Genomic DNA, 15,649 nt, shown 5'->3' with positions numbered 1-15,649 from the left:
AGGGGACAATATCGGTAACTCTCAAAGCCCTTACCTATTGTGTGCTGTTTTGCTTATGTAATGTAGCAACCCTATTTGATGCTTCATTTCTAATTTCATGTTCGTATCGCATATTAAGGAGTAACAACAATTTCTCTGAAAATGTGCCCTCTCGAACGGCGGGGAGCTTCTCTGGAGGGCAGTTGCTCCCCTACAAGTTACGTTCTGCCGATGACGTAGGCTGAACTTGAAGAACATTTCTTGATTCTTTCTTCATTGAGCAACGTGTATATAACTTGTCTTTAAGTTAAACAAAAAAATCTCGAGTAAGTCATTAAGACACTCACACAAGTTGCTCATATTTTCTTATTTATATTTTCTTCATATTTGTTTGTCTTTGTTATATTTGAGTGTCTTGTTTATAGTTCAAATAGTTTTCCATGAAACTATTTGAACTAGTTATTAGTTTTGTTGGAAGGTTAAGTGGCGCGGTAGGTGAGTGATTAGCGCATTGAACTTATGTTCGGTTTACCCGGGTTGGAATCCCGGCCATGCTGAATCTTTTTCAAGTTTTCTGTTTCAATTTCAGTTTCAATGGACCCTCAGTCTGATAAGCAACGTCTCCTCTTCCTTAGAAGGAAAAAGATGTTAGAATGAGGAGAGTTGGGGAAGGTCTGTCAATTTAGGCAATCATTTACAAAATTATTTCCAGTAGTTTTTCTAGATTCGATATTTTCAGCTTCTTTCAAGCATTTTCTGATTCGTATGTGATCAGTGTTTTTATTTCTTTGAATATACTGTATATAATGAAAAATACATTACATACACAGCAATAGTGAGCTTCACATGTGATGTTCATTGGACAACACGCTCTGAACCAAAGAGATTGTTCTCAGAATGGAGAAATGTTTCGTGCGTCATCTACCCACAATTTTACTTGCATAAAGTCTTGACTCAGTGCTACCAACTGCTGTCAGTGCCGAGAAAAGTTACGTGTAAGTTAGGTTGCATCTGTCTAGGCGTTCTCACAACTGAAAGTTACCTGGACGCCAAGTAATGGAGTTAGATCGCTTAGGGAGGATTACTTTTGTGGCTGGCTGCACAAGTTGCATTAGATTTTAATCTCTCCACTGTGTAAGAATTTTACTCATTTGTCGTTTACTTATTGTACACAATTTCGAAAAAAGATGGCTACGCAATAAAGTGGAAATTAGAGTGTACAGTATACAATAATGTCAACAGTCGATTACCGATACGTAACACTAATAAATACAAAATAGTATTAATGTAAACTGTATTCTAGGTGTATCGATATTTCTCTGAAAGAAATGATGATATTATTTTTATTATTTTATACTATTTTTTAATAAATATATTATTATTATGTTTGTATTATTATTTTTATATTATTATTATCGTGATTTTATTATTTATATGCTTGTTAAATATACGCTTGATCTCGTAAAGGTTTAGCAGTTTGGAGTCCTGGCTCAACTGGAATAGAGCCTTAGTATCTAGTCTTTCAACACGATCTTCACAATTTACCTTATAATATCAGGCTTCAAAATTTACAGTTAATGCCAAATTGCACTCCGTGCGAAACCCCATCCATAATATTGTTAGTATGGAGTTTTAATACATTTTATTTTGATTACATTGTTATATACAGTTGCTAAATTTGATTTACAAATATGTGTTTCAAATAAACACACACACACCATATACGATTATATATATACCATTTATATATATATATATATATATATATATATATATATATATATATATATATTGTGAAACGTTTGTGTACTGCTATACATTCTACAGAAATTGAATTTGTTCTACATTTTCACTGTTCTTACTTGAAAGTGTTTTGTGATCCATAGTGGATCTCAATATGATATGTTACTTTTCCACCTTTCGATTGTACCAACGACGGTTGTTCTCTGAAGAAGAATTTCGGCGAGCTTGGTGTTTGTCAACTTGTTGCCCATGTTTATATTTCTTCCTTTAGTTAGCCATTGCTTTAGAAGTCACTTCACCAGATCTATGTCCTCTCCCTGCTTGTTGACGAACATATATTTCTCCGTTGAATGGATATGGTGTTTCATCATAGGAAACGTAGTAAATTTTTAAACTGTTTTTCTTTGAGGGGGAGCTTATTTGGAATTTTAACAGAAATATAACATCTTTAACATATGTTATTATGTTATTATGTTTATTGTATCGACTGCTCTTGGAAAGTATAGAACGTTACAGGTCTGCCTAAGTCTTGCGAAACCAGACCAAACATTTACCAGAGTTCCAAGAATACTACGTTTTATCTGTTTTCAGTATCTCCTGGCAAGTATGAATTTTGGAAAATTGACATAATCTAAGAATACATTTGGAATTAATCAGCGACATCTATACTCAGAATATTGGAAGTCAAATTTTATTTGACAATAATCTATTCAAGGTTTCCTTTTTTCTGTTTACTTTTGAACTTTGCTCAGAGTAATGAAGTTCTATGAACACATATATTTCAGTTTCGTCCATATCCATTCAGTTGATCTCTTTCTGTATTCTGCTTCTTTACTTTCTAGAACCCACTAAAATATTTAGACATAATTATTATGTTGAAATGTTTAAACAACTCGTTTAGAATTTTGAAATTAGTGATCCTTCTTTTGTGCACCAGATACTATTGAACTTTATACTTTTTTTATTTTTGGAGGGGAAATTTACCTATAATAAAATTAACCACTAATGGGGGTGAGGTGAGGACAACTTTGAAATCTTACATGGGGGACTGCAATTTAATAGTAAATTCAGATTCTGTGGGAAAAGTAAATATTTCTTTTAATTGAAACATTATTTTTCATCAGCAATACATTTCATGTCCGTCACCCTGGCCCCACCCACATCGGCACTAATTTTAAAACATATGCCAAAAATTAGTGCCCAATTACTGCTGACGACCTGCAATGTTAAAAAAAAATGTGCCGTTACACAGACTTCAAAAAACAAAAAAGATTCTGGGTGGGGCTAGGTTCACGCTAGCCCCACCCACTCAACCGATCGAGATGAAACCTATATCCAAACTTAGGGTTAAATTAGTACTGTCGATTCAGCATAAAAAGAAAATTAGTGCTATTATCAGAAGGCCAAAATATATTCGAAAATGTTAAATGGCGGCATCATCAAAGAAAACAAAAATCCCTCACTTTTATGATAAGATATATAGCACTAATCTTCTTTTTATGCAGTATCGCCAGCACTAATTTAGCACTAATTTTTGGCATAGTTTACAAAATTAGCGTACCATTATTAAAAGTGGGTGGGGCTGTCTTCACGTGAACCTGGCCCCACCCACAGTAGCACTAATTTTAAAACATATGACAAAAGTTAGTCCCTAATTAGTGCTGACGACCTATAATGTTAAAAAAATTAGTGCTGTTACACAAACGTCAAAAAACCAAGAATATGTGAGAGAGGCTAGCGTGAACCTAGCCCCAACCACTCAACCGATTGAGATGAAACCTATGTACAATTTTAGTGTTAAATTAGTGCTGTCGATACCACATAGAAAGAAAATTAGTGCCATTATCAGTAGGCCAAATATATTGGAAAATCTAATATGGCGGCATCATCAAAGAAAACAATCTATCCTCATTATTATCATACTATACATAGCACTAATTTTCTTTCTATGCTTTATCGTCAGCACTAATTTAGCACTAATTTTTGGCATAGTATACAAAATTAGTGCTATTACACAAACCGCAAAAGCCGCACTAATGTTTCCTTCATTGCTTATGTGGAGGTGCAGATTTATGTCATGAAACTCCCATATGAAATACATGGGGATATTTTATTGCGCCAAATCCTATCACATTCGAAACCACTAGTTACCTCTAATAGTGCAATTGTTAGTGATTCGTAAATGCTTCGTAGTGCACCAACAACTGAAGTTAATGCTTTATAAGTATAGGTGCTACAAATAAAATAGTTTTGAACGTTGAGTGAAGTTAGTGCTCCCACTTCAAGTACTAACTAAAAAATGAGTTGCACTCGTTAGTGCATCGTTAGTGCTTCAAAAAACTAACAGATTCAATAATGTTAGACTATTAGTTTAGTTATGGCCAATTACATGTGACGAAATTCACATAAAAATTTATGGGGAATTTTTCATTGCATTAATTTCCGCCAAATAATATGCACTGATGAACTCTTCTAAGGAAATCGTTAGATCATTTTTAGTTCTTCTTTGTGCACCAACACCTAATGTTAGTGTTTCGTTAGTATAGGCCGTGCGTGAACTTGGCGCCCCCACTTCAAGTACTAACGAAAATATTAGTACCATTCCTTAGTGCATCTTTAGTGGTTGTATGAAACACTAACAATTTCGTTAGTGCTTCATTGTTAGTGTAATTATGGCCAATTACATGTTAGGAACCACATATAAGAAATGTATGTTGAATTTTTCATTGCGTCAAATTTCCGCCAAATTCAAAAGCACTAATGATCTCTTCTAGTGCAATAGTAAGTGCATAATTAGTACTTCTTAGTGCAGCAACCACTAACGCTAGTGCTTCATTCGTGTAGGTGGTAAAAGTAAAACATCTTTCTAAGTTCTCTTGAACTTTCCCCCACTTCAAGCACTAGCGAAAAAATTAGTGATATTCGTTAGTATATCGATAGTGCTTCCATTAAACACTAACAGATTGTATGGAATTTGATGTTTCTGAAGTTGGCCCCTCAATAAAAATCTTCAATAAGTCACAATATATGTTAGCACTAACGTCAATGCGTAGTACGTTTAAACGCACTAACAATGCAATAACGATTCACGTTAACCCCATGTTTCTACATCAATTTGTATAGATATGGATATTTCTGAAGTTGTCCCCCAACCAAAAATCTCCAATAACTCGTAAACTCTGATACAACTGACGTTAGTGCTTAATGCGTTTACGCGCACTAACGATGCACTAAGGATTGCCATTAACCCCAAATTTCTACGTCAATTTATATGGAATTTGATATTTCTGAAGTTGGCCCCATCAAAAATTTTGATCAAATCCCAAAATATGGTAGCACTAAGGTTAGTGCTTAGTGTGTTTAAGTGTACTAACTGCGCACTAACGATCGCAGTTAACCCGGTATTTCTACATCAATGTGTATGGAATTTGATATTTTTGAAGTTGGCCCCACACCAAATATCTTCAATAACTCGTAAACTCTGATATCAATAACGTTAGTGCTTAGTGCGTTTAGTGCATTTATGATGCCCTAACAATTGCGACGTTTGTTGTAATTTGGAAGGTGGGGGGGCCAAACTTCAGACACGTCGCATAGAAAGAATATTGGTTCTATGTATAAATGTGCTTGAAGTTGGCTCCCATCTCTTCCAAATTACACCAAACGTCGCACATCGTTAGTGCATCGTTGGTGCACTTAAGCGCACTAAGCACAAAGGGTAGTGCTATCTGAGTTTACGAGTAATTGAAGATTTTTGGTGGGGACAACTTCAGAAATATCAAATTACATATAAATTGAGAGAGAAACATAGGGTTATCGGTAATCACTAGTGCATCGTTAGTGCCCTTAAACGCACTAAGCAATAACGTTAGTGCTAGATTATATTGGTATTTATTCAAGATTTTTGGTGAGGGCAACTTCAGAAATATCCAAATCTATACAAATTGACGTAGAAACATGGGCTTAATGACAAATCGTTAGTGCATTGTTAGTGAACTTAAACGCACTAAGCACTAACGTTATTGCTACCATATTTTGGTATTTGTTCAAGGCTTATGGTGGGGACCAACTACAGAAATATCAAATTGTATACATGCTGTTAGTGTTTTCTAGAACTAACGAATGACACTAACTTTCTCATTAGTGCTTGAAGTGGGGGAAGTTCAAGTCGACTTCCAAAGACATTTTACTTTTAGCACCTATACTAATGAAGCACTAACGTTAGGGGTTAGTGCACTAATAAGCACTAACATTGCATTAACGATTGCACTAGAAGAGGTCATGATTGCTTTTAAATGTGGTGGAAATTTGATATTTTGAGAAATTCCTCATAAATGTCTTATAAACGCTATCGAAACTTTTTTTCTAGAAGCACTAGTGATGAACTAACGAATTGCACTAATTTTTACCTAAGTGCTTATAGTAGGGCCTAAGTTCATACTATTTCCCAAAGTATTTTACTTGTAGCACCTATACTAATGAAGCACTAACGTTAGGTGTTGGTGCATTAAGAAGCACTAACGATGCGCTAACGAATGGTACTAAATTTTTCGTTAGTGGTTGAAGTATCTGTAGCAGCGAGAAATTGTCCCACGAAAGGGTTTTCCTTGTAACACCTTCACTTAAGAACTAACGACGTTTCTGAACCTCCACATAACGCACTAACAAAAAATTTAGTGTCAATCGCTAGTGCATCGTTAATGATTCTTAGTGCATTATCGTTAGTGCTTTATTACTATAGGAAATACAAATAAATCATTTTGTGACGCCAAGTCCACACTGCACCTGCCACTTGAAGTACTAATGAAAAACTTAGTGTCATTCGTTAGTTCTTCCTAGTACACCGACAAATAACGTTAGTGCTCCATTAGTGTAGGCTCTACAAGTTGAAAAACATATGGAGCCAGCGTGAATTTGACTCCCATTCGAAGCACTAACGGAAAGTAAGTGTCATTCGTTCATGCTTCGTTTGTGCTTCTAGAAAACACACATAGTTTCGTAAATGCTTAATTATTGATGTAGATATGGCTAATTACATGTCACGAAACTCCATAAGAAATTCATAGAGAAGTTTTCATTGCGTAAAATTTCCACCAAAATCAAAAGCACTGATGATCTCTTCTAGTGCAATTGTTAGTGCATCGCTAGTGATTCTTAATGCATCACAACCTACCGTTCCTGCTTTATTAATGTACGTGCTACAAGTAAATACCAAATCTTTGAGAACATAGTTAACTTGGGAGAAATAACGAAAATATTAGTGCCGTTTTTGTCGTTTGTGTAAGAGCACTAATTTTCGAAACTATGCCAAAAATTAGTTCTAAATTAGTGCTGACGATACCGCATAGAAAGAAAATTAGTGCTATATATATTATGATAAAAATGAGGATCGATTGGTTTCTTTGATGATGCCGCCATATTAGATTGTCCAATATATTTGGCCTACTGATAATGGCACTAATTTTCTTTTTAAACGGGATCGACAGCACTAATTAAACACTAACATTGTGCATAGGTTTCATCTCAATCGGTTGAGTGGGTGGGGCTAGGTTCACGCTAGCTCCACAGACAAATTCTTGCTTTTTTGTCGTTTGTGTAAGAGCACTAATTTTGAAAACTATGCCAAAAATTAGTGCTAAATTAGTGCTGACGATAAAGCATTGAAAGAAAATTAGTGCTGTGTATAGTATGATAAAAATGAGGATGGATTGTTTTCTTTGATGATGCCGCCATATTAGATTGTCCAATATATTTGGCCTACTGATAATGGCACTAATTTTCTTTTTAAGCGGGATCGACAGCACTCATTTAACACTAATATTAGGTATAGGTTTCATCTCAATCGGTAGAGTGGGTTGGGCTAGGTTCACACTAGCCCCACCCACATATTCTTGGTTTTTTGACGTTTGTGTAACAGCACTAATTTTGGAAACTATGCCAAAAATTAGTGCTGAGATAGTGTTGACGATACCACATAGAAAGAAAATTAGTGCTATGTATAGTATGATAAAAATGAGGATACATTGTTTACTTTGATGATGCCGCCATATTAGATTTTCCAATATATTTGGCCTACTGATAATGGCACTAATTTTCTTTTCAAGCGGGATCGACAGCACTAATTTAGTACTAACATTGTGCATAGGTTTCATCTCAATCGGTTGACTGGGTGGTTCTAGGTTCACGCTAGCCCCACACACATATTCTTGTTTTTTTGACGTTTGTGTAACAGCACTAATTTTGGAAACTATGCCAAAAATTAGTGCTGAGATAGTGCTGACGATACCGCATAGAAAGAAAATTAGTGCTATGTATAGTATTATAAAAATGAGGATCGATTCTTTTCTTTGATGATGCTGCCATATTAGATTTTTCAATATATTTGGCCTACTGATAATGGCACTAATTTTCTTTTTATGTGGTATCTACAGCACTAATTTAACAATAACATTGTTCATAGGTTTCATCTCAATCGGTTGAGTGGGTGGGGCTAGGTTCACGCTAGCCCCACCCACATATTCTTGATTTTTTAACGTTTGTGTAACAGCACTAATTTTGGAAATTATGCCAAAAATTAGTGTTAAATTAGTACTGACGATACTGCATAGAAAGAAGATTAGTGCTATATATCTTATCATAAACATACGGGATCTTTTGTTTTCTTTGATTATGCCGCCATTGAACATTTTTGAATATAGTTTGGCGTTCTGATAATAGTACTAATTTTCTTTTTAAGCGGGATCGACAGCACTAATTTAACTCTAACCTTGTTCGTAGGTTTCATCTCAATCGGTTGAATGGGTGGGGCTAGGTTCACCCTAGCCCCACCCACATATTTTTGTTTTTTTGACGTTTGTGCAATAGCACTAATTTTTTTTAACATTATATGTCGTCAGCACTGATTAGGGACTAACTTTTGTCATATGTTTTAAAATTAGTGCTACTGTGGGTGGGGCCAGGTTCATGTGAAGACAGCCCCACCCATTTTTAATAATGGTACACTAATTTTGTAAACTATGCCAAAAATTAGAGCTAAATTAGTCTTGACGATACTGCATAGAAAGAAGATTAGTGTTATATATCTTATCATAAAAATTAGGGATCATTTGTTTTCTTTGATGATGCCGCCATTGAACATTTTTGAATATATTTTGGTCTTCTGATAATAGCACTAATTTTCTTTTTATGCGGTATCGACAGCACTAATTTAACCCTAAGTTTGGATATAGGTTTCATCTCGATCGGTTGAGTGGGTGGGGTTAGCGTGAACCTAGCCCCACCCAGAATCTTTTTTATTTTTTGAAGTCTGTGTAACGGCACAATTTTTACTTGGTTATGTTTTTTCGGCAAGAATTTAGTTTTGCAGCATTGCTCAGTATTAACAAACCTAGGGAAAATTAGTTCAGAAACAAGAAACGAACGCTGTTCTTAATACATTTACCTTGCAAACAAATGTAGTAAAAATACTCAATTTAGTGAGATGTTAGCATTACCGAAATGTTAAATGAAGTACTCCTGAAATACTATACAGAATGAAAGAATCAAGGAACTAATAAGAAAATGTAATTGATGCATAAAAGATTAATATATTTGTATATTAATGAAGTGAGTAATAACTATAAAATGTAACTGATTGCAATAAACGTCAATTGCGGAGGAATTATATATATTAGATGGTTAATAATCAACTATGATAACTACCACACAGTACATGTAATTTGACTGCCAGTGGTTGTAGTTAGTGGGAAAATATCAAAATATTGGGAAAATATCAAAATATCATTTCACTTTCAAAGGTAACAACGTTTTATTTAGAATACTATTTACATTATATTCTTAATCCTCCTAATATTTTGCAGTGTCTAGTTACAAACCCAGACAGCTATTACTTCAGTGACCAGTTATGTTAAAATAAATAAGTATAAAAAAATCCTAAAATTCAATGTGTTTAAACCCAAGTTAGGAACCGGTCTACATATGCTTAATACTGCATGCCTTATAATGAAGAAGAATGGAATATAATATATATTTAGTCTATTTCATGTAATAATGGATCATTAATCTATGTTGAAGTTGGGCATGTTAGTCGCAAATAACATGACATAATTAATTTGGATGTTTACTTGTATTGTTTATAACACTGTGTTTGTAAAACTTGCAAAGGTCGGCACTAACTCCAGAGAAAGGTAAAAACAGTGCACAAGCGATAGGTGTCTAAGATTACAGAGAGATGGCTAGCGTATAGAGCCATCAGCGTCCTGTCTTGTTTTAGCCTCGCACCTTAACGTGTGATTGTGATATAGTAAGGAGCATTGCGGAAGGCGCTTGCAATTTGAATACGCATCTCGACAAAGTAGAATCTATTACAAACACTGTTTAGCAAATTAGCCTAATATGAGTTTTTAACTCATTCCATCAACTAAACGTGAAAAAGGGGAATAAAATGAATTATTAAATACTAGAGAATCAAACCCGCAAAATTATCTATAAAGTTTGTTCACACTGTTCCATAAAGATGGTGACATTCATTATTCCTGTTTTGAGGCAAAAAGTTCTAAGTACACTTTGGGTATCATCGGAAATCAGTAAAGCAAAACTGTGGTTCGAATATCTAAGTCAAACTTAGCAATCGGGAACAATTTGTGCAGGTGTTTGTATTCTTCTTTTAAATACTATAGGACATATTGAAATAGTATTAATTGTAGAAAAAAGTAATATTTGTTGAAGAATTTAATGATGCAATATTTCGTTAGTATGTGTTCACATGTTCGTTTTGTTATTTAGATTTCCATAATTACAGGAATATTTCCATGTGTGAAAGAATGAAAAGAAAGAGATCGAATGCAATTCTGTCGTGTGTAGTAAACTAAAACACAACGAAGAACGACAATTAGCGTTTGCAATGGATTTGAATGTCATTGCATTATAAATCTAGATACATTTCGTTAGAAGAAGCTCCCTTAGAATTGCCATGCTAGCTCAGTGGTAAACCGTTGGAGTTCAAATCGTAAGGTCGTGAGATGCATACCAGTTTGGCTGAATTCCTTTTTATGAAACTCTATTTCCCACAATACATGAAACATTAAATAAAAAATACATTAGAATACATAAGTTATATAAATTCCAGACATAAGTAAGTATTACGTTTAAAATATTATATCAGAGATATGGTAGGTGTTCACAGGACGTCGGTATAATATGTATGTAAATTAATACAAATTAAGAAAATTGTGTAATTTGCATATAATCAATAAATAAGTTAAGTCGCTCGCTTTCACTTGGTCGCTTTCTCTCTTTCTCTCTCTCTCTCTCTCTCTCTCTCTCTCTCTCTCTCTCTCTCTCTCTCTCTTGCTCTAATTGTGAAATTCTTGTATGTCTAGAGCAATTTTAACCATATTTCTTACAAGCTGGAAACAGGTATTTTCGGCTAGCTATGAGGACTGGGATACATATGAAATGCCAGAAAACGATCGATATTAGTTTCTAAGCTATACTTTCTGGGTCGCTTAGGTAAAAATTTTCACTTGCAATTACGATTAACTCCAATTAAGCTCCCATTAGCAACCAGGCTGAATACATAAGGAAGAATAAATATCAAAATCGACCGATATTAGTATCAAATAGTACGTCTTCATCTTCTCGAAATTAATTAGTAGCAGTTCCTGCACCATTTAAGACCAAATTCAGAACCCAGTGATCACAAAACTCTCTTAGCCCATCTAGGAGGAATGGAAAGTGCTGACATCAAAATAAAAAAAAAAAAAAAGACCGATATTAGTGTCGAAGCTATAATTTTGTGTGCCGTTTAGGTAAAGAATGCTACTCCAGGTGCAATGTAAGTTAGCACTCTGAAATAGTGTGTGAAATTCTGATATGTAATAATAATTGAAAATGATAAATGTTACTATCAAATCTATAACTTTCGGGATCACCAAGTCTATTGGGAGCAGTTCTTATGATCTTTAAGTTCAATTTCCAGTAGGGATATGTTGTTGTTGTTGAGTTTAACCTCCCGTTCAGAAGCGAGGCCATGTGAGACGCGGACCTAATAATTAACGTAGAATCCGAACCACATGAGTTCCCTCCGGGAATCGAACCCGGGTCTCCCACGCCAAAGATGCGTACGCTAACCGCTTAGCCACGAAGAAACTCACCAGTAGGGATATGATCCCATAGCATATCTACTAATGAAAGTCAAAAATAATAACATATAGAATTATTCAAAACGGGCAGAGTCCATATCTTCGTCATCACCGGCAGAAATAGTAGTATTTCTGGTGCCATTTATGTTAATGTTCAACTCATTCGTAACCTCGTATTAGCAGGAATTCTGACATAAAAAATAACAAAAAAAAAAAAAACGACTGACATTAGTATCGAATCCGTATTTTTCGGAGTCTCTGAGTTGATTGTCGACACTCCCTTTACATTTAAGTGTCCACGTAAAGCTATCATTACTACCCTGAGTAGGTGCGACATGCTAGATGAATAAAAAATGACATTAGTATAGGGTCAAATGGGATGAAAAATAAAATGTCCGAAATAACTGAGATTAGTGTCGAATTTATAGTTTGGGTTCCTCAAGCTATTACATTACAACCGCAATGACATTTAACGCCACGTTTTGGCATGAAGCTGGATTTTGAATTTAAGGGTAGCATCGAAGGTGATCGCACAGCTCTAAATATTTTCATGTATGGTCATAAATGTACATTCCAGCGTAACTCCTAAATGTCTGGAGGAAATTTACAAAACGTGATAGACATATTGTTTTAAATCTAAAGAAATAACATCCCGGATGTAAGATAGCCGAGGAAATGGAGGTTGGGAGAAGTGGCACGTAAAATTAATTTAAAACGACTGATCTTAGTAGGTTATCCATAATTTTCTGGGTCTGATATGAATAGTGGTGCATCCAATAGCATTAAGTCCAAATCCATCCCCATCGTCTGAGAATGAGGGGCTAGGAGAGTTGAAAAATAAAATGTCAAAAATCATTTAAATATTAGTAGATTTCTTAGTTTTTGGGTTCGATAATTCGTGTCTAATAACTTTGTAAGGTAGTTTGAACCCACTTTTAGAGTGTTTTTTTGCTCATATCAATTTCTCGCGTATGAAGAAATAACCATTTCTAAGCTTGTATATGTATCAAGTCAACCTTCAGAATAGAGAAAAATATAAATTTATATTTCATCTTTCAACAGCTCTAGGACATGTTAAGATTGTACTAACAAGGAGAGGTTTAGAAGGTGCCAGTCGGCTTTTCTGCTAAAATTTTGCACATAGACAATACACCAACAGAAACGAATAATCTTAAACGGTTCACAGTACCACCTAATAGAACTCGGGATAAAGGGGTTTGTCTGATTGGCGAAATAAAAACCTCAATGATTTATCCCTCTATTGATCTCGGTGTTGCATTTATCTCGATGATCCCAAAACTATGAACTCTAAACAAACATAAGTCGTTTTGAATCATTGTATATGTTACTCTCTTCTACTCTCATTAGTAGGTGTGCTAGGGAATGTTGCCCCTAATAGAAGTTGAACTTAAACATAAAGGTTAAAAGAAGTAAATCAACTGAATTTAGGGACACTGAAAGCTATGGATTCGACACTAACGTTGGTCATTTTCAATTATATTAGCATGTCACAATTTCACGTACTCCTTCAGTGTACTAATGGAGCTTTAACGTACATACAATCTGGAGCAGCACTCTTTATCTAAGCGACACTGAAAATTATAGATTTGCCACTAATATCGGTCTCATTTATCATCTATACATCAGCACCTCCCATTCCTCCTAGAAGGACTATGTGCCTATTACCACAACGGGGGTAGAATTTGCTCTTAAGTTGAATTATAACTGCTACTAATTAACACAGTGACGCCGAAAACTTGCGATTCGACACTAATTTGGGTGGACTTCGATACTTAGCGTCCCTACGTAACCAGCCTGGTTGCTAATGGAAGTTTAATTAAAGTTAATCGGAATTGCAAGTGACACTATTTACTGAGGTGACCCCGACGCTATAGCCACGATACAATATCGATCGTTTTATAACATTTTATATGTATCCCGTTCTCCGTATCTAACCTGACAGTATTGACTTCCAGACTGTAAGGAATACGATTTAAATGGTTTTAGAGATTTCATAATTAAGTTGAAACACACACACACTCACATATATGAACACAGAAAAGGTTAGATAGATAGAAAGATATATAGATAGAGAGAGAGAGAAAGACACACACACACACACACGTACACACACACACACACACACACACACATAAAGAGAGAGAGAGAGAGAGAGAGAGAGAGAGACCAAGGCAGCATAAATAATGCAATATTACAATAGCATACCAAAATATTGAACTAAAACTGTATGTGAAGACTTTTCGTTCTGGTATGCTTCATAAGGACAATTTCAGTATCTTCACGTGACCTTTGTGTATTAGGAATTTCTTGCAAGCGTTTTGGATCTATTGACTCGTTTGTCAGGAAGCATTACCCGATTTCGGATAATTTCTGTTCATACCATCTTATTACGCCCTGGAATATATTTCAAGAAAGTAAATTACATACTCTAATGAGCATATTGAGAAGTAACATCTATATGAAGAAAAGCTGAAAATAATTAGACTACAAAACTTATTAATTGCTATTACACGGTTTTTGTAATTTGTGTTTAACATTGACATACATTATACCGATGTTCTGTGAAGATCTACCATATAGCGGATGTTATATTTTAAATGTAATACTTACTTATGAAACGTTATACTTACATGTCTGAAATGATTATATGAATATATATATATATATATATATATATATATATATATATATATATATATATATATAGAATTGTTGTATTTTAATGTAATTTCTTATACAGAGTGACTTTTTAAAGCTTCCGGAATTTATTTGTATCTAGTACTAGCAGCGTTCACCCCGCTTCGCTGCGGTCACCCCGGAACGCAATAAACTTTGTTACTTAGATAATTTTTACTTTTTCGCTTTCAAATTGCAGTAAATGTTAAAATTATAGCGCCTGTCATTTATGTTAACCCGCCGAGTCACATGGTCATGCGGGTTGCATATAAATACGTTTATTTTTACCTATGATGAACTAATAACAAAGGATTTGTACGTATGGACACTTGAATGGTCAATTATCTCAAGACACTGGTAATTAAAAATTAAAGTGATATGATAAAAACCATCTAGGGTCCAAATCCTAATAACCCCCCAAAAATGAAAGAAATTGGTTCAGCCGTATTAGCGTGATGAGTTCACAAAGGATTTGTGCGTTCTCTTTTATATATATAGATTCCTAACTAAAATTCGATTTTCATGTGGTTTGTGGCAAATGATCAAGAAATCATGGGAGATTTGTAAGTCTATGTTTATTTCTTTAAAATCATCTGGGGTAACATCGACCACGCTCAAGGAAAACGTCAAATATTCCCCACTCTACCCTACAGTTGAAATGAGTTTTTTTTTTGAAACGAAATTGCAGAGTACAAATTAAGTGTTAGTGAGAAAATAAATTAAATGTTAGTAGTAAGATCCATCTATCACATGTTGAATAGCTATAACCGATGTCTTGCGACAAACGACATCTTTCAGAACATCAGCCTGCAAAATCTTATGCTTCTCTATCACATTGAGAAGCAATTCTGTTTCTTCCAATTTATTATTTAGTAACCGTATTAGGTTCTGTCATGGGCAGAACGTGAGGCGAGTTAGTTTCTGCAGTATAAATTCCTTTTCCAAAACAACAACGGATTCCGCTGTCGAAAAACTTTTAACGATAATTTATTGTTGCCCCAAAAATATACTTTGCTCAATGTGTCGTGATCATAACCACCCAGTAACGCAGAACGGTATAGCACAATTCCCAAACCAACGGTCTAGTG

This window comes from Thermobia domestica, chromosome 3 (assembly GCF_964235325.1).
Source record: "Thermobia domestica chromosome 3, izTheDome1.hap1.1, whole genome shotgun sequence".
In the NCBI taxonomy this organism is placed as follows: Eukaryota; Metazoa; Arthropoda; class Insecta; order Zygentoma; family Lepismatidae; genus Thermobia; species Thermobia domestica.
This window is presented reverse-complemented; position numbering follows the sequence as displayed.